General features: G+C 50.0%; 1 long non-coding RNA gene across 1 annotated transcript in view; it reads left to right on the top strand.

Moving 5' to 3' along the window:
- The first annotated feature begins 17,545 nt into the window (after positions 1-17,545).
- LOC117795633 overlaps positions 17,546-26,176 on the top strand; it is a 60,354-nt gene continuing 51,723 nt past the window's right edge. The window contains exon 1 of the long non-coding RNA XR_004619707.1: positions 17,546-17,675. This is a non-coding gene — a long non-coding RNA (uncharacterized LOC117795633). The remainder of the gene's footprint in view (positions 17,676-26,176) is intronic.

Here is a 26,176-nt window from a genome sequence, read left to right as displayed (position 1 = left end):
GTGTTGGTTGCATGAAGGATAATCCCCTGGGGGATTCCCGATGTGCCCAGGACCAACAGCATCTCATCATCTGGGAATTTGTTAGAAAGTTCTACTGAACTCAGACCTACTGAATAAGGCACTGTGGGGATGGGTCCTAGCAGCCTGAGTTTTAACATCTAGGGAATTTGAATGCGTGCTCAAGTCCCACACCCACTGCTGTGGGCTAAATCTGGGCAGGAGAATCCAGACACATCCCAGGTCCCCTCTTGTCCCACAACACACTGGAAAAGAAGGGGGACAGGATCTTTTGTCCTTCGTGCATGGGAGGGAGCCAGATCCTGCTGGAGAGATCTGATACTTTCTAAATGAGCTCAGGCTCTTTAACACTACTTTTTTTTTTTTCCTGGAAAAAATGGGCTTCTCCTCTCTCTGGGGTGTGGCAGCAAGCATGTTTGGATTTGGGAAAACAGCTGCCTAGGGAGCAAGGATGCAGTAAATAATCAAATGGAGACAAGAAGGTTTTCAGTTGGGCCACACAATTTAACATTAACTGATGGTTTAGCAGTTAATCGTGATTAATATTCCTTTCACATGTATTATCTCAGAAACTTCCCATTAAGGCATGGCTAAGTTGAAAGGAATTGAGGTCAGAAGAAGACACAGCATATGACCCCTTGGCAGGTTTGATGCTGAGGCATCCTGACTCCTTGATTCTGGCAATGGAGGGGGTTATGCCAGGGACGTCCTTTCCTCCAGCTACGAACAAAGCTGCTCTCATAGGAACTGGGTCTGTAAGCAGCTGACCGTTAGATCCTTGATACATACAATGTTATTTATCGAGTGTTTGTCCACGGATGTCTCAGTCCTGAGCATTGGTAAAAACAACCGACCAGATCAATGAACAAAACTCCCGAATAAACAAGGACGGTCTTACAGAGCTTAACATAGTTTACCATGCAATCCAGCAACTGTCCTCCTGGACATTTACCTAGCTGATTTGAAAACGTATGCCCTGCACACAAATGTTTATAACAGCTTTATTCACAGTCACCAAAAACGGGAAGCAAGTATGATGTCCTCCAATAGGTGAAAGGGATCGAGAAACCGTGGCAGTTACCTACAATGATCAATGGAATACTATTCGGTGGCAAAAAGGAATGAACTATCAGGCCATACAGAAGCATGGGTGGGTCCTCCATGCGTATCGCTAAGTGAAAGGAGCCAGTCTACATGCCCGCGAGTCCATTTTTATGATATTCTGGAAAAGGCAAAAATACAAATGGCAAAAACAGCGGAAAAAAAAATCAGTGATTGCCAGAGGTTCAGGAGGGAAGGACCGCTGAATAAGCAAAGCACGGGGGAGTTTTTAGGGCAATGGAACAATTGTGTTAGATTTGGTAATGGTGCATACGTGACCCCGTGCATTTGCCAAAACCCATAGAACTTTACAGCCCAGAAACAAACCTTAATGTATACAATTGAAAAAATTATTTGGGGGGTGCCTGGGTGGCTCAGTCGGTTGAGCGTCCAACTCATGATTTCAGCTCAGATCAAGGTCCTGTGGGTCGTGGGATTAAGCCCTGTGTCTGGCTCCACGCTCAGTGGGGAGTCTGCTTGAGGTCCTCTCCTTCTGTCCCTCTCCCTTGCACTCATTCTCTCTCTCAAATAAATAAATAAATCTTAAATTAAAAAAAAAAAGAAAAATTATTTGGGAATTTGGAGGATGCTAGGATGGATTGCAAAATGCGATAGAAGAAACTAACCATGTTGGAAATACATGCAGCAATCTCACAGAAGGGTTGGGGAGCGAAAGGTGTGGACCTATGGGACTTTGGAAATTCCTCTGTAAGACTAACGGCAAAAGGGACTGCACACAATGGTACTGTGGTTCATACAGCTGGTCCCCATGGGGGCACGGGCTGATAGTTCTCATACTGCTATACATGTTTACTGGAACTGAACAAGTAAATTAATGGACAGTGGATGGTGGGAGGCCAGCTTCTCACTGTGGGAGTGGGCTTTTCAGATAAGCAAAGGGAGGAGGCTAGAATGATTCATGCCGTAACGGATTAGAGTTGGAAATATCAGTGTGAACTCAAGTTTAGCTTAATATAGATACAGATGTTTACATACAGAAACGTTTATAAATGTGTGTGTGTGCAAACATGGATTAGTATATAAATATGTTTCCTTGCTCTGTCTGCTGAGAGGATTTAGAGTAACATTGCCACACTACCAGTGAGCACACTGAATCCCCCTTTGTTTCTGGTCCTGTTCTCCAGTAAGAAGAACCAGGGTCCATCGAGAAATGGCTGCTTCCAGGGCCAAGGCAGGAAATATCCAAGATGAGCCTGGAGCGTCTGTACTGCCAGAAAGTAAGGGAATGCCTAAACTACAAACAAATAAAAAAAAAACAACCAAAATACACATACACACAGTGATGAGGGTATGTCAAAGGAACATGGGAACCAAAAGGAAAGCGCTCTCAATGGCCAAAGCTGAAACAATTTGAGCAAGAAAATAAATAACATGGTATTGGATTATAAACCAAAGTATAAAATAAATATCCATGAGTCCATACTGATGTAAATAAATGATTGAATAAATAAATAATTGGGGAAGACCATTCTCTGTGCAGAAGAATTTCAAATAATTTATGTCGATACTCTACCATCATGGAGATAGGACCTAGTGACTTCCCGCCGAAGAGCGCAGTCAGGAAAGGAGGCGAGAGAGGGATCTTCGCGGTGGAGAAGCCTGATGAATGCTACCTCAGCTGGGAGGTCAAGGTCAGTATCAACAGCAGTAAAACATGTCGAGAGCATGTAGCCTTGAGATGAGGTGAGAAGGATGGCACTTCCCCTCCATGGTCTTCTTTCCCCGAACTCGTAACTCCGGTCTTACCAGGAGAAAAACGTCAAATAAAGCTGGAGGGAAATTCTACAAAATATCTGACCAGTACCCTTCAAAACTGCCAAGGTCATGACAAACAAGGGAAACTTGCAAATGTCGCAGCCAAGAAGCATGTGAGGTGACGTGGTGACTACACGTGATGTATCCTGGCTGAGAAATTGGCACAGAAAAGGGACATCAGGAAGGACTAAGGACCTCTAAAAAATGTATGGGTTTCATTTAATAATAATGCATCAATATTGGTTCAATAAACCATAGTAATGTCAGGTGTTCGTGATAGGGGAAATGGGGGGGGGGTATATGGGAACTTGCCATACCAACCTCACAGCTTTCCTGTGAATTGAAAGCTATTTTAGAATAAAAAGTTCCCTGAAAAAGACCCGAGGAGATTCTTGCCTTTGAGATTAAAGTCAAGGTCATGGACACTGATGTGGAGTCATCATAAAATACTGAGAACAGATTGATACTGAACTGTGAACAAAATAAGGGAATGAAGTGAATGTAGTTGATGTCCAAGGAAATATGTCAGCTCGCATAAGCTCCGTGAAAACTGCAACTCCTCAGTCTCTAACTGCCACGTCCCCAGCGGGCGAGAGGATGAGTTGCTTGGGCGTCCCAGGGGAGATGCAACTTTAAACACCGTGGTCAGAGAAGGTGGTGCGAAGAAGGTGACATTTAAGTAAAAATCTGAAGGACAGAATAAGCCAGGTGTCTTTGCTGGGGTGGCATGGGGGGACTGAGCTTCATACCATAGAAATAATATTTTTGTTCATCTAATCATCCCAGGATTTAAAAAAAAAAAAAGGCAATCCTGGGTTTAAACAATGAATACGTGTTCTGCTGTATGGAAATGACCATACCTGTAATAGAATTTGATGAAGGGAAATGTCATCGGGGGTTGGAGAAATTCAACAAGGCTTTGGGGAAGGCTGAGTTTGCGCTGGGACGGGAGGAATGGGAAGGGAGTGGGGAGAAAGACACGCACTGCACGGGAAGATGTAGCTGGAACGCATGACGCAGAATGCAATGGGACAGGATGCATCTTAGGGGATGCAGGACGTATGGCTGCCAGTGCGGGAAGGTGAAACAGGAGAAAGGGGAGTTGAAAGTTAGTGAAAAGTTCTTGATTTGGGTATATGGAACATCAACGTGATGTCCAGGGAATGTTGCCTTGACAGGAGGAGATGGAAGGATTGGAGGAGGAAGTTGAGAAGACCAGGGTCTTTCTCGAAAAATTTCTAGGGTGTGTGGATGAAGGATGCACTTTGCCTCGGGTGGTGGCAGAGAGCATGGAGAGGGAATGGCAAGTGGGGGTTAAGTACTGAACTGGGCCAGGGAGCATCAGAGAGCTGATGGAGAGGGAGGGGTCAGAGGGGAAGCAGGCGCTTCTGCAAAGGGCTCTTAAAACTGGCAAGAGAGGAGGCACCTGGCTGGCTCAGTGGGTAGAGACTGTGACTCTTGATCTCATGGTTGTGAGTTCAAGCCCCATGTTGGGCGTGGATCCTACTTAAAAAATAAAAGGAAAATTTTTAAAAATTGGCAAGAAGAGGACAATGGCAATAAGTACACTCCATCTTTGGAATCGATAAGAAAGTCTGTTGTCTGCCCACCTTATGCTGGTGCTACTGGAGGTCAGCGGGCCAATGTCACCGCCTGATTGAATGGATTGGTTGTCGTCACTGGATAGAATCAGAAGAAAGCCGCGTGTCTTCACCATCAGTTACAATCCTTCTAGCCTCACTACAATCCTCGTACTGTTCTGAGTGTTCTCAAACAGTGGTTCTCAACTGGGGGCGATTTTGCCCCCCAGGGGACATGTGACAATGTCTAGAGACATTTGTGATTGTCACAGCTTGAGGGAGGGGTGCTCATGTCATGGGTGGAAGCCAGGGATGCAGCTAAGCACAGAGCACACAGGACAGACCCCCACAATAAGCACTCATCTAGTCCACAGCGTCATGGTGCCGAGCTTGAGAACACTTGCTCTCTGTAGGTGGAAAATCTCTAGGCTCTCAGGACCTGGACAAAAGGATCGCCTCTTTCTCAGTCTAGGGGCGAAGTGAGGAGACTCAGATCCAGTGGCGCTCCCCTAGGTAGGGCAATGTCCCCTAAGGGATGTTTGGAACATGTGGGACGACCTGGGAGGCCCTTTAAGAAGGTGTTGCTTGGGGACGCCTGGGTAGCGCAGTCGTTAAGTGTCTGCCTTTGGCTCAGGGCGTGATCCCAGCGTTCTGGGATCGAGTCCCACATCAGGCTCCTCCGCTGGGAGCCTGCTTCTTCCTCTCCCACTCCCCCTGCTTGTGTTCCCTCTCTCACTGGCTGTCTCTCTGTCAAATAAATAAAATCTTAAAAAAAAAAAAAGGTGTTGCTTGTAATGAGTAGGTGGGTGGGTTCTAGGGATGCTGAATTCCTATGATGCATGGACATTCCTGCGAATACCCTCCTCATGGAGAAAGCTCTGGAATCCATGTGCCCAAGGCCAAATGGCTGTTGGGGGGGCAGGTGTGTAGAGCCAGGCTTGGAACTTTGGCCTGACCGCCTACTTCTTCCTCGTCTGGGATGTGTTTCCTTGGGTCGGAAGAACTCAGAGCTCCACGAGCACCGTTTCCCACCAACTATGAGCAGAGCTTTTCTCAAGAGGACTCTTCTTTGGCCGAGGTGCTCCAGATTCTCCAGCCACCCATCACGAATATCAGGTACTAACTAACATCCTGGTTTCCTCACCTGTAAAACGGAGGAAACAATAGCATGAGGATGAAATGACCTAGTCCTCACATAGTTCCTTGGACAAAGGGGGCAGTGAGGGGGCCGTGTCACCAGCGCTCACTGGAGAACCAGGAGCGGAGAGCCCAGCACCTTGCGTAACCGTACGGGAGTTGTCCACGACTTCAGTTCCATGAGCGTCCTCTGCAGGGAAGGCCTGGGGAAACACAACAGTCACCAGAGACAAGCCGTGGGGTGCGAGCTGTTGTTGGCGAGTGTGTCTGTTTCCTGGGCTGCCATCACAAACCCCAGATCGGGAGGCTGACAGCAGAAACGTAATGTCTCACAGGTCTGGAGGCTGGAAATCTGCCATCCAGCTGTCCATGGGGTTGGTTCCTTCTGAGGGTGAAAGGGAACCTTCCGTCTGAAATCATGCCCTCCTTAGCCCATGCAATTCCTCTTCACGCCATGCTGAGACACACGCCGAGGGTCCAGCATTGAAGGAAGCCTGGAGACTGGCCCCTCCGTGGCCAAGTGCAGCCCCAGAGCAAAGCAACGATGCTGGCTGTTATCCTGGAAAGAGAGACCTTCCAGAAGACTGACCTCAAGGAGAGAAATCAGAACCGTGTGGACCCATTTACTGCCACCTCTGAACCTTACACCAGGGAGCTCATGCATGTGGCAAGAAGCTGATCCAGCAATTACTTTGTGCCTTTGAATTAGGTGTCCCCTTGCAGTGTTAGCAGATGTCTACACAGCGGGGGCATGCAAATAGTTTTGCATTGGGTGTTGCTCTTGGGAACGTGGAGAATCACATTTGGTTAAGTCCAGTCTGCACCCTGATTAATCCCAGCTCCCTTTTCGCTTTAACACATTACCTCTCACCCTTATCATTTCCTCCTTTGGGATGCCCTTGCTCTTTATGCCTGGGTTTCCGTTGTTGTTCCGTTGCAATGAGTTACTGACAGCTGCTATCTCATGCAAATAAGCAGGGACGGGTGGGGGGAAAGCTGGTGGGAGGCACCTGGGCCAACTTCCCTGTTCCCCGGTCTCTGTGCTCAGCCACTAACGTGCAGGTTGCAAAGGGAGTAAAGAGAGGAGTCGAAGGCCAGGGCAGAGCCCTGGCTCGGTCAGCCTGGGCTGTTTCTGCGCGGCTCGGGGAAGTCAGGAGCGGCTGGCCCTCGAGCGAGCAAGAACTTGCTTCCGTGACCAACCGCTCCCCTGCCACTTCCCACCTCGCAAGAGGACAGTCCCAAGTCTCGGCCCTGGCTGCCTCCCAACCTCATGCCCACCCTTCCCCTCACTGGGCTTCAGCCATTTGCTCGTACCATTCTGCTGCCTCAAGTGCTCTTCCCCTAGAAGGGCCCAGGGCTGGGTGCCGTCTGTTCGAATGTTCTCTCCCCAGGGAGGCCCTCGCTGCCAACTTTGTGCAAGATGGCATCTCACCAGCTCACCGTCACTTGTCCTGGCCTGTTCTGCTTTTCCTTCTAGCCCTTTGTACCACTCACCTTAGTTCTCTCTGGGTTGTCCGCTGGCAGCGTGCCCCGGAGGCCTTGACCTTCGTCTCTCTGGTCACCGCCAGGACTGGCCCGGAGGGGGCCCCACGGTGCGGATTTGAAGAAGGGACAACTAGACCATGCTCTCCCCTTTATGAAGCTCTTTCTTTCTTTTTTAAAGATTTTATTTATTTATTTATTTATTTATTTATTTATTTATTTATTTGAAAGAAAGAGAGAGGGAGAGAGAGAGAGCGAGCAGGAGCAGGGGAGGGGCAGAGGGAGAAACAGACTCCCCGCCAAGCAGGGGGCCGCGCTGGGATCATGACCTGAACCGAAGGCAGACACTTTGCCAACTGAGCCACCCAGACGCCCCTATGAGGCACTTCAATAGGACATGTCATTTGTCCCTCACAGTGGCCCTGCGAGGTGTGCAGGGTCGGAAGCCTGAAGGCCATTGTGTAGCCGCGGAGCAGGTGGGGAGAGGGTCTCTTGGTCTGAAGGGTCGGGCGGCCCTGGGTTTGAATCCCAGGGGGCGCAGCCGTAGAGAAACTATGTAATGTGCCTGGAAGGCAGGACGAGTCCACTTTTGGTCTCATAAATTGTTGGCAGATGAACTGAGGTCCTGAATGTGAGATGCTTGGCGTCTTGCTGACCCGGGAAGCCCTCCAAACAGTCGGTTATTATCATTATTGCTGCTGTGGTGGTTATTCGCACTCTCCTGACCAGTGTCCTGTAGCCGTCAAGGCAGAGCGGCGGGGAAACGTTACCTCCCCTGGCTCTTTCTCTGACAGCAGCGCCACCGGCCCACAGAGGGGTCCCCGTGGCAGTGGCTGGAGTAGACTGGGCTCAGAGCAAGCAGGGAACTCATGGGTCTCACCTGCACATGTCGCACCCGGCTTCAGGGCATCCCTTTTCTATCAGATTCAATAACGATGCTTCAGTCTTGTTCTATTCTTTCTAGACTTTTCCATCATAAGTCTTTATTCCCTCATTTCCTGCTGCATCTTGAATCATCACTCTTTTCTTTTCTTCTCTGATCAGATTGAGTTGGTCACACATTATCTTTATAACAAATTTTTAAAAGCCAGCTGCCGTGCCAAAGTGCCTCGAACCCAGCGCTGGGCAAGCCAGAAGGGATGCCCGTGCTACAGCAGTAGGCTGCTGGGGAGGGCTCAGTCTGCGTGCCGTGTGTCACTGGCTGGTGGTGACGCTTTCTCTAAGCTTTGAAGCTTTGGTGTCAGCAGAGAACTATGCTCTCATTGACTTCATTTCGTATTTCCCAGCTTTTCTCGGTAAGTTTTGGAATTTACATTTTAAACTGTGCCTCTAAATGGCTAGAGCCCCTGTAATCTGTCTTAGGAATTGCTTTGGGGAATAAAGGGGGGGCTGGTAGAAGATACTCCGGTTTCTGCTCCCACTTCCATGGCACCATCTTGACTTTGTTTTGCCTTGTTGCTGGGCATTCACATCTGAGTTTTCTGCAACTCTGCAGTTAATAGTTTAGAAAAATCACCGTGTTGTATTTTTATACAATTTGGAGCCGTTTTCTGAGATTTCACTGTGCATTGGTGTAAAGTTCTTTTTCCGGAGAAGCACACCTTCTCCAGACATTATCCTACAATAAATGTCATCAGGGAAATACGATTTGATCCTTAGGACTGTACTTAGGGGAGCCTTTCCAGGAAAGGGAGATGCTGCAAGTGCGATATTCATATCATAGCCTGGGAGTGATTTGGACAGATTATGTTGCACTCTGATGTTATTATAGCATTTATTTATCCACTTAATATCCATTGTGTACTTATTATATGTTAGGCATTAGGCATATAGCAGGGAACAAAAAAGCAAAGTTGGTGCCCTTATGAGGTTTACTTGCAGTGAGGGAGACAGATAATAAATACATCTGTACCATTCATGTCAGACAGTGATGCACTGGGAAAAAAATTAAGCAGGATAAGAGGACAGATGGAGAAACCACAGGGCTGTCCCAAGTAGAATGGCCAGGGGGCCTCCCCAGAGGGACAGGAGGGCAGAGACTGAATGAAGTATGGGAGCAAGTCATTGGCATGTCTTTGGGGAGAACATTCCAGACAGAATAGAAAATGCCAAGTCCCCAAGGCAGGAACATTCTTAGCACGTTCAAGAATCAGCCAGAAGACCAGCATGGCTAGAGTGGAGTGAATGAGGCAAAAGTCGTATGGCATGTGTTCAGAAAAGTAGGTGGGACCAGATCACATAAGGTCTTAATGATCAGAGGAAGGAGGATGGATGTTATTGTCATTTTAAAATATATTCGTTCATCTGTTATCTTTAGGGACTCTGTCCTCCTAGAGAGGAAAGAAGGGAACATGGGTTCTTTGTTTTGCACTTTTGGCACCTGGGGACAGAGTGAGTGCTCAGTAAATATATGTTAAGGGGTCTCTTTTGCTTCAATGTTACAAGTGGGAATAACTTCTCTCCGTGATCTGTCTCCTTTTGGCCTATGAGCTCGGAGGAAGGGTGTGGTGGCCATCAGGAGAGGAATCCAGAATATCTTTAGGGTGCAGGCTGTATGGCAGAATCTCTTATCACTGCTACCCACTCTTCACCACCCTTTCCTTGAGTGTTCTCAACACACTAGGCGCCAGGTGGGGTGTGTGTCTGTGCGGACTCGGGGCCGAGAGTCCCGTTGATCTGGATGGAGTGAAAGAACAACAGGCCACTTTGCATCTGTTTCCAGCAGTCTTTTTTTTAATGATTTTACTTATTTATTTGAGAGACAGAGACCATGAGCAGGCGGTGGGGGGTTAAGACAAAGGCAGAGGGAGAAGCAGACTCCCCGCTGAGCATGGAGCCCGACGCGGGCCTCGATCCCAGGACCCTGGGATCATGACCGGAGCCAAAGGCAGACGCTTCACGGACTGAGCCACCCAGACACCCCCGTTCCCGGCAGTTTTGAAAGGACGTTTACTGGCGTTGTCTAATCAGCTCCCAACTGCTAATGGGAGTGCATGTGTGCTGGAGGTGGGAGGTGGGGTAGGGAAAGCGTGGGGTTGAAATCCGGGAACGAAACTCGCATGCGGGCTGTAGCTTGCATGAACCAACACGAACGATGGCTGAGAAATCACAGCAAGCATCAAGCGTTTGACTTCTCCATTCTTTGAAGACCCTCTCAAAGCCGGCTGGATTCGGCTGTGGAAACGGTCCTTTCCCTGGTGGCCCGGGGTGCGGATGGGGCTCGGCAGGGGAGAGATGCTGGATTTCTCTCCTGAGTGACTGCAAGAGCCAGTTAGTCTCAGCCTCTGACCAGAAACTGAGATTTATTCCTTACTGGCCAGAAGAGAGTTATTTCAAAATCATCTTCCTCCGTTACAAAACCCCCCCCTGGGAGCGCGGTTGGCTGAAGCTGCCTCGGTCTTGGTTTCCCTGTCTTCGATGGACCTAGAGTTATGTGCTGGAAATGAGGGGTTGGGTTCTGGAGGGCCAGGCCCGGGGTCCCTGCCGTCCCTGAAGCTGTCAGCTGGCCGCCTTGGAAACGGGGCCCTGCTTCTGCCACATTCTGGAAGGCCCCGCCCTCTTGTTGTGCGGGTGGGTAAACATTCCCTCTGAGCAGAAGGGCCAGCAAAAACAAACCTCCAGCAAAAGTGTGGGGTTTTTTTGTTTGTTTTTACATTTCTACTTTATTTTTTTGTGTGTTTTTGTTTGGCTTTGCATAGCTTTCTCAATAGAATGCTCAGTTTTTAACCACAAATCGCTATATTTGAGTCCCAGGAAGTTGGGGAATGTTGGAGCGAAGACGGAGAAACATCCACACTGGGGATGCGGTGATGTGTCCACGGCACCGTTTTCTGGATTATGACCAACGTTCGTGCCCGTGTTCGCGTGATGCCTGGCCCTGCTCACGATTCTTTATGGCTTTCATAGCCATCTGAGGGGACCATCGAGTCGCTCGGTTGTTCCTGTGTGCTCCTGTCCCCCTCCCATCCCCATTAGAACATACGTTCCATGAGGACAAGCAGTTTATGTTATGTTGTTCGACACTTTATTTCCAGTGCCTGGCACAGAACCTGCCCACAGCACGTTCGAAACTCAGCAGTTCGTGGAAGGACAGACGGATGAGCGGTTGCGGGCCGCCAAGTCCTCAGCTGTGCGCCTGAAAGCATTAGCTCACATTTTCTTTGTTCTTCCCGTCCACACTCGAGCAGCGAGGTGTCGTTGTGATCCCAAGTTACTGGAAGAGAAAACAGCCTTAGAGAAGTGATAGCACCCGCCTGCGTGCCCGGGGCGGGTGAGTGGTGGAGGGGACCCGAAGGCCGGCCGTGGGACCGGGACCCGCCGGAGACAGGGGACCCTGAGCGTCAGTGCCCTTGGCATCTCACTCGCTCCACCCTGGTCCCGCCCTGCCCAGAACCTGAGCTCTTCCCCAAGGGATAGAACCTTCTCTCGTGGAGGGATTATTCATAAACACGATGTCACACACGATGACATGCACTCACCCCATGCTCACACATATTCACACACACACTTGCACACTAACACATTCACACTCACACACTGACAGTGCACTCACACATCCTTGCACACTGACACGTGCACACTGTGTTTGTCTTCACACACACACTCACCCACAAACACAGTCTTATATTCATGCATGCACACACGTACGCACACGCACACACATGCACACTACCTTTAAGAGTGATCATGGCAGGGGTGCCTGGGTGGCTCCGTCGGTTAAGCGGCCGGCTGCCTTTGGCTCAGGTCATGTTCCCAGCGTCCTGGGATCGAGTCCCGCATCAGGCTCCCTGCTTAGTGGAGAGCCCACCTCTCCTCTCCCTCTGCTGCTGCTCTGCCTACTTGTGCTCGCTATCTCTCTGTCAAGTAAATAAATAAAATCTTTAAAAAGAAAAAAAAAAAGAGTGATCTTGGCCTTCTGGTCTGACTTCTCCTTACCGGGAGCCAAGGAATGGACCCCGATCAGCTACCTTCCCAATTCGTATCATAAACAGGAAAAATGACTCCTTTGGGCCTACGGGCTTTAGAAGAACACCTTCAACCTAGTTGAAATGAAATTTTCTCCAGCTGGGCCTCAAAGAGACCTCTACTAGGGGTTCCTGAGTCTGGAAGCTTTGGCAACTACCCGGATGTTCATTAACGAAAACCCTTCCGGGGCCCCCACCTCAGTTCCGGGCGGGATCCGGGGTCCGGATTTCTGATAGATGGCTCTCACAAGTGACTCTGAGGCTACCAGTCCGTGGGCCGGCTGGCGTTGGGCAGCCTCTGGAGCAAACTGAGGGATGTCTCCTTAAGGATAGAGCCGGCCCTTGGCATCCAAGCGAAGAAACATGCTGAGTTTCACTTACTGCAAAACGAACAGCGTACCCCTAGGAGACAGGTATGGCCGAGTCACCTTTTAGCCCAGTGTCTTATTTGTACTAGAAGGTCCTCCTTAAATAGTTGTTGAAGCCATTAGCCATCAGAGGAGGGAGCAGTAGCCAATTCCCAATCATTGCCAACTCTGTAAATACACGGGGTTTCTCCCAACTTTGTCTGGACTTAGCAGCATAAAAATCTATCCATGCCCAAGGCTACTGCTGAACTGATTTGGAGTGGACCCACATGAGTCATTTTTGCAACTTCCCAGGTGATTCTAATGCAGTGCTAAGGTTGTCGCTGTTCTAGACCAGAGGCTGGCAAACATTTCCTGGAAAGGGCCAGGTTTTGAGGGTCACGGATCTCTGTGACAGTAACTCAGTTCTGCCATTGTATTGCAAAACAGCCATAAACAATATGTAAACAAGTGGGGGTGGCTGGGGCTCAATAAAACTTTATTTATAAAAACAGGCAGCGGGCCACCTTTGGCACCCACGCTATAGTTTCCCAATCCCTGTTCTAGGTTATCCTTGCCTCCAAAAATGTGTGGCCAGAATCACCAGAAGGATGTTTTAAAATGCCAATTTCCTCGCCCCCTTTGATGCTCTTCTCCAAAGTCTGGATGGCAGCCTAGGAATCAGTGTTGATCAGAAACAGCCCAGAACTGGGGGCAATCCTGATGTGGGAGCCGATGACCCACACTTAGAAATTACCCAACAATCATCTGGCTGATCCACCAAGGCGCTAATTTTTCTCCACGCTTTCCCCCTGCCAGGGACTCTCGCTCCAGAGGTGAGGGACCACCTGGTCTGTGTTGCCTTCCTTCCATCTTTCCTTTGCATTCTTTGTGCTTTTGTCCTCGAAGCCCTTCAGTTCCTAAGTCACACCAGTGTGAGGGGAGAGGTGGTGCAGGGCCTTTCGGCTGAGCGGGTGGGAGAGCAGGCGGGCCCTCCTGCTGTCTTTCCTAGGGGGACAGCAGGAGGGGGGTCCCTTCAAGGCTGCTATGGAGGGCACTTTTCCTAGCTGCCCTTGCCCCACCCTCCACGGCCGTGACTCTGGTTCCTTTGGAGCCCCAGTTCCAGGCCCCTGCACCCTGCTGGTTATTACTGGCTTATTTTCACAGGTGAGGTGACAGGAGCCTCTTCCAACTTTCTGCTTTGTGATACGATACTTATCTCCCTGGCCTTCTCCAAGCTCCGGGGTGATGTCTCTGTGGAGGCCTCAGCTTCTGCTCGGTTGTTCTTAATTAAATCTGAAGCTGACTTGAACAAGAGGGCTTTGGGAGCTTGGTGGGCTGCGGGCCAAGGGCCCGAGCAACCGCCACAGAATAGCACCACCTCCCACAGTCCTGATCCCCGGGACATGTGTACAGATTATGGAGAAATCTTCCTGCAACGAAGTTATGTTAACTCTTTCACCTGGGTGCTGGATTTCAAAAGCAACCACAGATCAAGGGCCAAGGCTCTGGCTTGGCTTGCCAAATATAGGGACGGGTTATCTGGAGCCACAGGAATCAAGATCCCCTGGAACTCCCAGTGTGATGCGGGGGTGGGGGGCTCAAGTTCTGAGACACGATTCACCACACCAACTGTATCCGTCCGAACTTTATTAGAGGGTTTTCCCCTTAAAGTGACCCAAGAAATTGGTATATTCAGAACAGAGTATTTGGAGCCTGGGGTACCTGGTTGGCTCAGTCCGTTAAGTGTCTGCTTTCCATTCAGGTCATAATCTCAGGGTCCTGGGATCAAGCGCCACGTTGGGCTTCCTGTTTAGTGGGGAGCCTGCTTGTCCCTCTCCCTCTGCCCCTCCCGCTGCTCCTGCTATCTTTATCTCTCTCAAACAAATAAATAAAATCTTTAAAAAAAAATATTTGGGGCTTCAATGAAGAGGGCGGGGTGCAGAGGCAGGCTTCTAGGGACAGGGACAAGAAGTCTGGGGCTGATTTGGGGTCAGCACTGGGAGGAGAACGTTTCCTAGTGCCTCCATCTGTGCAAAGCAATGGCAGGTGCTAGGGGGCACCGGTCACCATCATGCACACGGAAAGGAGCAGGAGTCGTGTGTCGCAGAGCGGCAGGGAACCCCAGCCTCACTCCACACACACACGTATGTGTTTTACATATGCTCTCTTATTGAATCATTACAATAACACAGAGGCTCACCATCATCTCCACCAAGAAGATAAAGAAACCAAGGCACAGAGAGGTTAAGTAATTTGCTCCGGGCCAAACAGGTGGAAGTGACAGAACTGGTATTGGACTTCAGGTTAGCCTGTTGCCAAAAGAACTGAAAAATGTCTTAAAGTTGACAGGATCCGCCCCCTGGTCACCCCTGGAAGGTATTTTGAGGGCAGCCCAGGAGCAAAGGCAATGTCGCATGTTGGGCTCTGGAGGGAGTTCAATGTGGGAGCAGGTTATTAGAGTGACTGAGGACTTGGAGAAAGGGAGTTAGTGAATACCTCCACGTTCTGCCCCCTTCCTACAGCTGCAGAGCACCCGTGCACCCGTGTCACCCGAGGGGCAGGTGCAGAGGGAAATGGTGACAAATGTAACAGCGAAGTGAAGACTGGTAAGGACCACCGGGCACCGAGACCGAGTGTGTGTTCCTCTCCCCGCCGCCCCCGGGGCTACTGATCCCTTCTTTCAGGGCCTCTGCTGACTGGCAGGCTTTCTTTCTCCTCAAACCTCTCTTTGTTTTGCTTCTGTCCCAAAAGAGGGAGGTTGGTTAATATGGGTAGTTAATTGCACTGTGTCCCCCCTCCCTCAAAATGCACATGTTGGAGCCCTAATCCCCATCCCCCAGAAGGTGACATATTTGGAGATGGGGTCTTTACAGAGGTGATCAAGTCAAGGTGAGATCATGATAGGCTGGGCCCTAACCCTATATGACTGGTGTCCTTATGAAAAGGAAATCTCTGGACACAGGGACACACATAGAGGAAAGAAGATGCGAAGAGCCACAGGGACAAGATGGCCATCTGCAAGTCGAGGAGAGAGGCCTGGACAAATCCCTCCCTCGGGGCCCTCAGAAGGAGCCAACCCTGCCCACACCTTGGTTTCGGACTCCGGGATTCCAGAACTATAAGATGATACACTTGGGTGAAGCCCCCCCCCCACCCCAGTCTCTAACATTTTGTTACTGGAGCCCTAGCAAACTCAAGCAGTAAGTAATTCATACCCAGCACCACCACCAACAATCTCAGGAGCATTTTAAATTTCAAAGAAGAGAAAAAGTTCAAAGAAAATGCATCAGGCGGGGATGGCATCCAAGGTCCTCTGAACCATGGGGAGGCAAATGCTGGGACGGGAGCGGGTGTTGCAGATCTCTGCAGGCCTTGGGCTCCCTTCCACTCACTGCCTGACTCCCTTCTGAGAACCGTCGGGCTGCTTCGTTTGGTATCCTGGAAACTGAGCCAGGCTAGCACCACCACCCCGAGCAAGCAGGGCTCCCTAGAGCTGTGACTTCTGGAAACGGAATGCTCCTGGTCTCTGGCAGGTTAAGAAGCTTCGTGGGGTCACTGTCTCCTCAGCGGCCAAGGAGTCATGTCCAAGCTCCGTGTGAGTTGTATCGCGCGGCCCCACAGCCGGGGGTGTTCCACACGGGGCCCTAGGGGAGACCTGCGCGTGTACACCTAGCCATGAATAAATCACTGGGGCAAAGTTTGGGAAATCTTTGCCGGTGTCTTTCTCTGTTTCTCTGTGTCTCCTCTGCGACAAGCCGAGGTCATCTGTGTAGCCCCATGCTGGGGAGACAACCGTGAATGAGTCTGACCCTCTCGCCCTCCGTCTAGGAGGGAAAAGCCGCAGTGACCGTGGGTGTTCAGAGCTGATGATCGTTCAGAGAGGGGACGTGTTGGTCCCGTGCTCCCGGCTCTGCACTTGGTGCCTGTGGTCCTTTGTGGGTCTGTTCCCATCAATCTTAGATTACAAATGTTGAGGGTACAGCCATGCTGCGGGCATTCTTCTTCCCAGAGGCTTTTCGTGCTCCTCGTACCAAGGAGATGGTTTCTGTTTATTTATTTATTTGTTTGTTTGTTTATTTGTTTGTTTAACAGAGAGAGAGTACACGTGGGTGGAGAGGCAGAGGGAGAGGGAGAAGCAGACTCCCCGGGGAGCAAGGAGCCCGACATGGGGCTCGATCCCAGGACCCCGGGATCATGACCTGAGCCGAAGGCAGACACTGCACTGACTGAACCCCCCAGGCGCCCCGAGGAGATGGTTTTTACCAAACTTGAGTACACGGGATCCCTTGGGGGAAGTTGTGGAAATGTAGGTTCCCTGGCCCTGTCTCTAGAGGACCTGAATTCATGGATTAGGGGGAGGGCCCAAGGATGTGCGTTTTTAACAAGCACCCATACCCCCACCCCCGCCACCCAGTGACTGCGGTGGTTGAAATTGTGCACCGCAGCTTGAGAATGTTTTCCTGGGATACGGGGCCACTTGCTATTTTTCTTTGTATTTTCACAAAATAAAATAGAAGACAAAATTGTGAAAAGTGAAACTGGCAAATGTCAGGGAGAAAAAAAAATTATGTTGCTGAAACTAGCAAATCAATTAAATGTTGGTTGGATTAAATTGGATCCCTGCCACCATAGGATTTTTTTTTTGAGCCTTTTTTTTTTTAGAGCAGTTTTAGGTGTGCAGCAAAACTGAGAAGGAGGTACCAAGATTCCCCATATATCCCTGCCCCTCGAATGCACTGTCTCCCTGACTGTCGACACACCCCCCCAGAGCAGGACATTTGTTCCAATGGACGAGCCTCCGCGGACCCACCATTATCCCCCAGTGTGCATAGCCTACCTGAGTTCACTCTTAGTCTCTCACATTCTAGGGGTTTGGATGAAGGTTTGAGGACATGTATCCACCAAGACAGAATCATGCAGAATAGTTGCCCTGCCCCCAGACCCGCTGGGCTCCACCTCCTCGCCCCTCCTGGCAACCCCTCGTCGGAGGCAGGTGGTATGGTGTTTACATCAGCCGTGGGTCCCTTTCCTTATTAATAATAAAGAGCCGTAAGAGTCTCAAGCTTTACAGTGTTTGATTGAAAAACTTTCCATCACGGATCCATGTTTAATCACTTGGATTCCTTTGATTTTTGTAGGATCGGGACCTTGTTCATCACAGATCCTGGACTCTAACCTGGACTGAGACACCAAGGTCGGTGGATAACATCAGCTCTGTGGCTGTCCTGAAGCATGCAGGTGGCAAGGTGCTGGAGAGCTGTGTGGAGGTCAGTGTCCCCCCAGAGACAGAGATGTGGGGTTCATGCACTGCTTTTCTGCATTGTCCTTGCACTTTGTATCGTCCTAGGGGCCAAAAAAGGCAAAGTCTTGCCAGTCAACTGGGTTGCTGTGTGCCTTAGGTAAACTCCTTGCTCTCTCTGAGCTTTGGTTTGCTTATCTGCAAAATAGTGGTAGCTGAGAACAGCTCTAAGTCGGACATTCTATGGTGTAACCACATCAAACCAGGTCAGCACCCTGGCTTCCTTGTTCCCATCCAACCTGCCCCGGTCCCTTTATCAGCCTAGATCGGGAACAGCGTGAGACACCGAGCGAGCAGTCAGTCCAGACCTGGAGATGGCTCCGTGGCTCTCAGACCTGACCACTCTTTATCAGGCATATTTCTGAAACTCCAGAGTAGGTTAGAAAGAAGGAAGCTGGAGACAGTGATATTGTTTCCCTTAGGGATCCCCTGCCTTTTCCATCAGCCCCATCCAGCTGGGGGCCCCCTGGAGCCCATTTCCCTCCCAGTTTTTCTGACTCATCTCTTTCATCATGTCTCAGGAGCGCAGCGTCTGTCACTCCCTTCTCCTGGGAGACAGGAGGGCCTCGGGCAGTCAGCTGCAACTCAGCGCAGCCAGGACCAGGCATAAGCCTGGAGCAGTTCACAGAGCGGGGAGCTCTGCTTCTAGCGCCGGCCCCATGCACAGCTGCGTGAAGGAAGTTTCCTGCTTTCTTAGCCACCTTCTTCCCTTCCCCGTGAAGCATGAATTAGGAATAAGGAAGCATTCCTGCTTCTTTTCCCTCTCCTCCTCGAGCTGCGACTCTGAAGGACACTATAGATGATTCCCTCTGCTGTGGGGGTCTAGGCATTTTTCACAGACAAGTGCACAGCAGCGCTGAGCTCGCTCAGGGCCAGTAAGGACGTTAGAACCGCTGGAGTCTCACCTCCCTCCACACCTCCAACCTCTTTTCCATTTGATTTCCAGACCCGCTCTTTGCTGAAAACCCAACCAGAACCCTTGCCAATGTGTTTGGGAGAGAAAGCTTACTTTAGATGGGCTTTCCAGTGCTTTTCTATAATTACAGCTTGATTCTAAAGCACGAAATGGTTATTATTATGAAACCAATGTGTTTGCTGCCAAGGCGATAGGAAAGATACCACATAAGCCACACCGACACAAGGTTCAGGGAAATCAGGACTTTTTACTGGATTTGAGAGGAAGGCATACCAGTGAGAACAGAAGACGGGGATTGTTAGCCATGTATACACACTCACGGGTTCTTAGGGGACCAGGAGAGAAAGAAGGAAAGAAATGGACGAGAGAAACACCTTAGTACTGGTGACAGGGAGAACAGTGACTTTGAGCACACAGACACAAAGCCAAATAGCCATTTGCAAGGGTTCTGGAATATATAGACAGCTGTGATGTTGAAATGTATATTTCCCCAAACTCTTACTCATTTCAAAGTGTTTATACAGCGCACTGTGTGCCAGGCATTGTCCCTCACCCTCTCCATATATTAACTCATTTAATTAAATTTCCATTGAGTTTCACAGTTTCTACATTTATGCAGTTTTCACCTGGAGACTGTGAGTGAAATCTGTGAGCACTCCTCACCCAAAGAAGCTCTTGGAATGGTGATAGATTGTTCTAGATTCCAGCCCACACTTTCCCTGTTAGCACCTGCACCTCTGCCTCCTGGCCTCTCTAGTTCTGGGAATGTTTAACCCTTTGTCTGCTGGGCAGGACAAGAGCTAGTGAACAGGAAAGGGGAGGCAGGAGAGCCTAGAGAGTGGGGGAGGGGAGAGGTCCAACGGATGGGGAGGGAAAGACCCGGACCTGCAGGCAGGCTCAGAGGAACACCGCGCGTCAGTCTGATCAGTTGAGACTCTTTTTCCAAAGACCTACCATCTCAGCAGCAGGAGGGAGGTCTGTTCAAACCGGCAGGGCAGCGGAGAGCTCGCCACACCCCCCGCTTAGCTCCCTCCTTGCAAGCTCCTCTCGCAGCCACGGAGGCGAGCAAGGAAGTTCTGATGAGCTAATGCTTCCAGGAACTGAGTAGGAGGGGATCACCTTTCTTGCCAGGGCGCCATCCCACTCTTTGACGGGTTGGTTTTGAAGAAGGACCAAACTCAGGCTTGACGCAACAGAAACAGGGCACACGGTGGCATTGCTTTGACCCTGGGACGTGCGTCTGTCCATCTCCAAGGTCCCTTGCGGCCTTCCTTCCCCACTTGGCACCATCAGTGCCTGTGTGGGACCGACTGTCGGGAGGTGAAATTCTTCCCAGGAGCCCTTTGCTGTGGCCCCTCCTGCCGGTTTTGAGGGGCCTGGAGCCCAGAGGAAGGATCACAAGGCAAAAGCAAATCAGGAGCCTATGAAGAGTCAGAGGTCAAATTCCGAGAGGTCACACTCAGAGGGCCGGAGGTAGGATTCTTTGGAAGAGTTCCGAGCCCAGTTTGGATGGAGCAGAGAGTGCCCCAGGCAGCCATGGGGAAAGGTCTAGGAGGTGCGTGCTTCCCTTCCGCGCTGCCTGCTGGGGGCTGGGGGCTGGGGGCAGGGGTCAGAGGCAGGTGGGCAGACGTCCCTTTTCCCTTGGTTTCCTTACAGAGAGTGGCAAAAAGTCTCTCGTTGCTGTTAAACGACCCAATTCATGACAAGTGCCTGACAGAGCTCCGGATATAAATATTCAGTAGGTTGGCTTCTAGGATTCCGTTTTGTTAACCAAAGTCTTTAGAGGTCATAATAAAATTCACTACTGGAAGTTGGCCCGCTTACCAACAAGCACATGGTGACATTTGCTGGAGGTAGCAGGAAATAGCCGGATACGTTTTCTTCACCTGGAATGATCGTTTTGGAGCCCCGGGTTGGTGGGCCTGTGCTTGTCCGCATGGTGCCTGAGTACATGCTGTTGAGTTTGGGGAACCATAGAAAAATCTAGTTTCGGGTTTGGTGGTTTGAAAGAGGAGTCACCGAGAAGGTGGCACTTGTCTTTGGCTGTTCTCCGGCAGTAGTCTGACGATGACCTAGAGACGGAATGGAAGACGCTTGGTATATACATTTTTGAACTCCAAGTTCCTTTGGTGTGTCTCGGGGTAGGGTGGGGGAGGGGAGGGGAGGGGTGAAGAGCTGGGAGGTAGATAGTAGGGGGCTCCTCCCTATGGAGTCATCCAAAACAGTATTCCCGAACTGCAGGCACACCCCAAATTACATGAAATGGGCTAAAACCTTTTGGGATTCCTTGCTCTAGAAGAAGCGGTGACATGATAAAGTTCTTTTTTTTTTTTTTTCTTGAAGCCATTTCTCTCACACCACCTCCTTTGACGTGGCTCTGTTCTCAAGAGCCTTGCTTGTCCAGAGGTCTGGAAAAAGCAAAATATCTTAGAAGCTGGAAAACCAGACTGGAATCGGGGTGCGCCCCTTCCTGGCCAGCTCCCCCTGTACACGCTTGTTCCCCCCGCCCAGGCTTGGCTCCTTCCTAAGTCACCCTGGCCCCATGTCCCATCTCTGCCAGACTGGGGCAGCCGCTGACTCCTGCCACGACCAACAGGAAGCCTCAGTTTCAGGAAATTTGAAGTCAGGGTAGAAAGGGTCTGTGGGAGCGGCAACCCAGCTCGTAAGGGGGCTGTCTGTTCTCCGGGGTGCAGACCGATCTGCTCCACGAGCCACGGTCCAGCGGCCAGATGCTCAAAGGCAAGGCTTTTATTTCTGGGGTGGTGGAGAAACCGAGTCAGAGGCTCAAGGAGGCTTGGCACACAGTGAACACTCCACAGATTGAAGGATGATTTGATATCAGCAATCCCATACTTCAAATAATAGGGACTCACGCGTAGTCAAGGGTCTTCTTAAAGTAATCTCGTGCTAATTATATGATCCAGTTTGCAAAATAATATTCTAGATAAAGACCTTCATATTTGGACCTGGCTGCATTTATGGCTGCGGTCCCCTTCCCTTTCCTCCTGCTGGCACATTTGTTCTCAGTTGTCTATACTTGAGATGAAAGACTGGGAACAGTTCTGCTTCTTTTATTTCATTTATTCATGTATTCGCGCTCCACGTGATTCTATGCACACTCACTATGCCTGACTCTAAGCCCTTGGAGTGTAAAGGTAAAAGAACACTATTCCTCCCTTAGAAGAAAGAAAGGAGCAGATAAACAACCCCGATGCCATGTGACGGAGTGCCAGAATCTTCTGTGATCAGGAGAGGCTTCTCAGATGAGATCCCAGAGTGGAGACCCCTTCCCCACCCAAGACAGGCAAGAAAGCGGAGGGAGATAAGGTTAGAGATGAGCTATTTCAGGCAGATGTGAAGCCCAAATGTCAAGGCACCGAGGTGGTCAGAGCAATTACAGATGGCTGGAGTATCACACGCAAGGGGAGCCATGGTGACAGGGAGCCAGACAGGAGCAAAGGGGCCAGGGTCCCAGGAAGTCCAATGCCATGAGAAGAAGAGCACGCTTCACCCTGCTGTCAGTAAGGAGCCAGTAAAGAGCTTTACCTGCATGGGGATGAGAGGATCGGGATTGCAGGCTGGAAGGGTGACTCTGGCGTCATGCAGAGGACAGCGTATAGCGAGTTAGGCTGGAGGCAGGAAGACCACATAAGGACATTCTCCAAATCCTAGGCAAAGGAAGCTGACAGTAACGTGCAGATGGAGGTGCCAATGGGAGGGGGCGGGGGGCAGTGGTTGAGAGATTTCGGGATCAACTAGATTTAATTTTCAATTACATGTGAGTGAGTAGGGGAGCATTCAGCATGCCTCGATTTTCTTACTCGGACAAACAGTGGTGGGTGGTTCTATTCATGGAGGGAGACAGAGAGGTCATGAGGGAAGCCAGCAGTTAAGGCGGGGGTGTCTCTGAGGCGCTCCAGGGAGGTCTTGGTGGAGATGTCCAGCATTCTGTTGGCTCTGGGGGTACAGAGCCCAGGGGAGAGTGTGCGTGGGGATAGTCATTTAGAAGTCGTTCGCATGTGGGTGGTGGTTACCGTCTCAGTGTGAGTAAGTTCCCCCCTGGGACAAGAGGTAGTGGCAAGAGAACTGAGTCTTGGAAAACAGCCACATTGGCGAGATGGGGAGAAAAAAGTGAAGTTTCCATAGAGCTAAGGGGGTGCGATGGGTGTAGAAGGGAGCTGGTTAGGAAGTAGTGACCAGTGTCCGAAAAGGAAGCAGGAGCATATGCAAAGGAGGATGCACAGATAACACGGAAGACATAGCAGAAAGGCAAACAGGACCGCCGAAAATCACCCTTACGTCCGGGAGTCAGGAGCCCGCGTGCACCTTGGAGCGAGTTGCTTTGGTGCAGAAAAGGAGGGGACACATCCAATAAGCTGAGGGGCATTGACAGCGAGAAAGTAGCTACCCAAAATGTAGGCTTCACTGCAGAAAACCTGGTAGTGTGCATGTGGGGAGATAGACCGGCGATTGATCAAGGAATAGGTAGAAGATAAGTAGACAATGAACCGTATTTAGAGGGGATGCAAAGTTAATGGACCCTTCAAGATAGAAAACTCTTGAATATGCCAATAGACCAACAGGAAGAAGTCAATGGAGAGAGAGAAGGAAAAAATGCAGGGAGGTTATTGGAGAAATGGGCACGATCTGTGGGTCTTCTTGGATGGAAGGCAGGTACCACTCGTATTAGAGACGCGGGAAGGAGGTACAGATGCAGTGAGGGTTGGGCACCGAGTGAGGAAGTTCACGTCTACTTGCCTCTTTTTTCTTTCCTTTTTGTTTTTGGCGAAATAGGCAAGACCTCCTCCCCTAGGAAAGATGGCAGAAAGGGCTTCGATCCTGGCATTGCTGTGAGGAAAACAGGGGGGGTGAGGTTGATGGGAAACTTGTAAGAGGATGGCTCAGCACTAAGGAAGTCACTCTGGCTCTTGGCATGCTGCCATCCTGTCCGTGTGGGGGTCTGTGAGCCAATCTCGGTGGTCCCGGGCCCCCGGGACGTGGGGGCAGAGCAGATCTGTGGTTGGCCTGGCGCACGAGTGGGGCTGGAAGCGGAAAAACATCATCACTGTTTGAGCTGTTGGCAGGAGCGCGGCCTTGGCTGGTTGGGCTTACCTGGGAAGAAAAGGACAGGAGGGGAAAGGTGACAAAGTGAGAGAAAAGGGAGGAGTCCAGAGTCTGAAGAGCATGACGAGGTGAGAGATTGAGCAAGAGAAAAAGCTGGAAAGATGGGACACTGTGTCAGGGATCTCAGGTTTTAAATGTCAGAGGTGGGACTGTTTTGGGATGATGGCAAGTCTAAGACTCGGCCATAAAACTGGGTCGGTGAAGAGCAAAGACAGTGGCATTGAAACTGGGGTCAAGAAACCAGAAAGCTATAGTGCCCACTGGACTTAAACCACCTCTGGGACACTCGCGGGGACTGTCTTGGGAAGAGGCCACAGGGCAGCAGGCATGACATTGAAGGGCTCAGAGAACTCAGAGACGAGTCTCCTGTTAGTGAGAAAGTCTCTATAGTCAGAATTCTTGATCAACACGGTCTCCTGAGCAGAACAGAGGAGGGGCAGGGCAGGCCCCTTCTGCTTGGTTCCACCGCCCTGAGCCTGTGGACCTCGCTTCTTTTAACAGTCCAGGGGCAAAGCTAGTTATTCCCAGCATCCGGAGAAGTGGAAACTTCGACAAGACTGTCAGTGACTTTGCCCAAAATGACACCACTGAAGGGCTGACCTCAGTCTGTCACTTCATCTCCCTCTCCCTCCCTGCTTGGCTTTCCCTCTCACATTTGACCGACTGCAGCAGAGCTGGTCCCCGCGGGCCTCCTCAATGCACGCCCTCCAGAGATTTGGCATGGAGAGTTGATAGAGGGATGTGGAGGGGAATTTTCCCACTTGGCAGAGCGGTGTGAAAATCAGGAGGGAATGTTTCTCCTGCTCGGCAACAAGGGGAATCAGATCATTAGTTCGTGTTTCTCCCTCCAACTCTGTTGCTATTTACGTACACGTATTGGTTCCCTAACAATACCTTTTGCTTGGAAAGCGCCTTCTCTTACTAAATGTCAGAAAGAAAAAAACCCAAAAACCCACCTATAGTTTCTCATTCCAGAAGTAGGCATGTTCAGTTGTCTTTCCACTTCCACTTTTTAAAAAAATAAAATGATCTATATATGCATTTATGTCCCACCAATCTGACCCCTGCATCGATGGGAGGTCCTTGAAGGTTGGGATCTCCTGTCTCATTGATTTCAGAACCTTCTAAACATTCTAGTCCTGAGCATACAGCCAGAGTGTTTGTTGAGTGAATAAGGTATAGTGGTTTTACCCACCATTCTAACCAGGTGTTTTGAGGTTTGAATAGCTGTTTCAGGGTTCATTCTGCCCAGGTCCCAGCTCTAACCCATTGTTCTCTGTGGTTAAAGGCAACATCTCTAGTAAGAAGAAGGATCAGGTCTCAAGTCAGCTGGGTGTGATCTTGGCTTTACCACCGGCTGTGTATCCTCAGGGAAAGCTTGGAGCCTCTGAATCCAAGTTCGTTTGGGGGAAAGCTGAAAGAAATAATATCTCCTTCGTTTGAGTATTAGGAGGAGTAGATGTGATGATGTGTAGCTAGCCTGGTAACCGAAATCTAGGAACTGATCAATTGAGAGAAGATTCTTGATTCCCATCCATATAGACATCCATCTACCTGTCTTTTGGTCTTGGGGCAAGAATCTCCGAGATGTCGAATTAAGAAGTGGTTTCCGAAGCTGTGGGAGAACTTTTTCTCTGTATAGAATTAATCTGGGATTGATTTCCTGATTAGGACCCAGTACACGCCATGCTCTGGGAACACTGATTAGCTCAGATGCCCATGTGGGAAAATTGAGGCTGAGAATAGAAGGTTCCCTATAAATCACCGTCTCTCCTGTCACCAGGCAGTAGTTTGGTTAAGAATACAACAGAGGAAACTCTTTCCTAAAAGGGATGAGGAGACATGCCCGTGGTGGCCAGGAGGCTCAAATATCAGAACATGGGAATTTGCTTCTTGTGGGTATTTACCATGGCTCAGGCACTGTGCTAGATACTTTCTTTCTTTCTTTCTTTTTTATAATACTGTTTTTTTTATTATATTATGTTAGTCACCATACAGTACATCCCTGGTTTTTGATGTAAAGTTCAATGATTCATTATTTGCTTATAACGCCCAGTGCACCATGCAACACGTGCCCTCCTTACTACCCATCACGGGTCTATCCCATTCCTCCTCCCCCCTCCCCTCTGAAGCCCTCAGTTTGTTTCTCAGAGTCCATAGTCTCTCATGGTTCATTCCCCCTTTTGATTACCCCCCCTTTCTTTATCCCTTTCTTCCCCTACCGATCTTCCTAGTTCTTATGTTCCATAGATGAGAGAAACCATATGATAATTGTCTTTCTCTGCTTGACTTATTTCACTTAGCATTATCTCCTCCAGTGCCGTCCGTGTTGCAGCAAATGTTGAGAAATTGTTCTTTCTGATAGCTGAGTAATATTCCATTGTATATATGGACCACACCTTCTTAATCCAGTCATCTGTTGAAGGGCA

Source organism: Ailuropoda melanoleuca, chromosome 13 (assembly GCF_002007445.2).
Source record: "Ailuropoda melanoleuca isolate Jingjing chromosome 13, ASM200744v2, whole genome shotgun sequence".
NCBI classification, from domain to species: Eukaryota; Metazoa; Chordata; class Mammalia; order Carnivora; family Ursidae; genus Ailuropoda; species Ailuropoda melanoleuca.
Note: the sequence above shows the minus strand (reverse complement) of the source record. Positions and strands in the feature narration are given on the sequence as shown.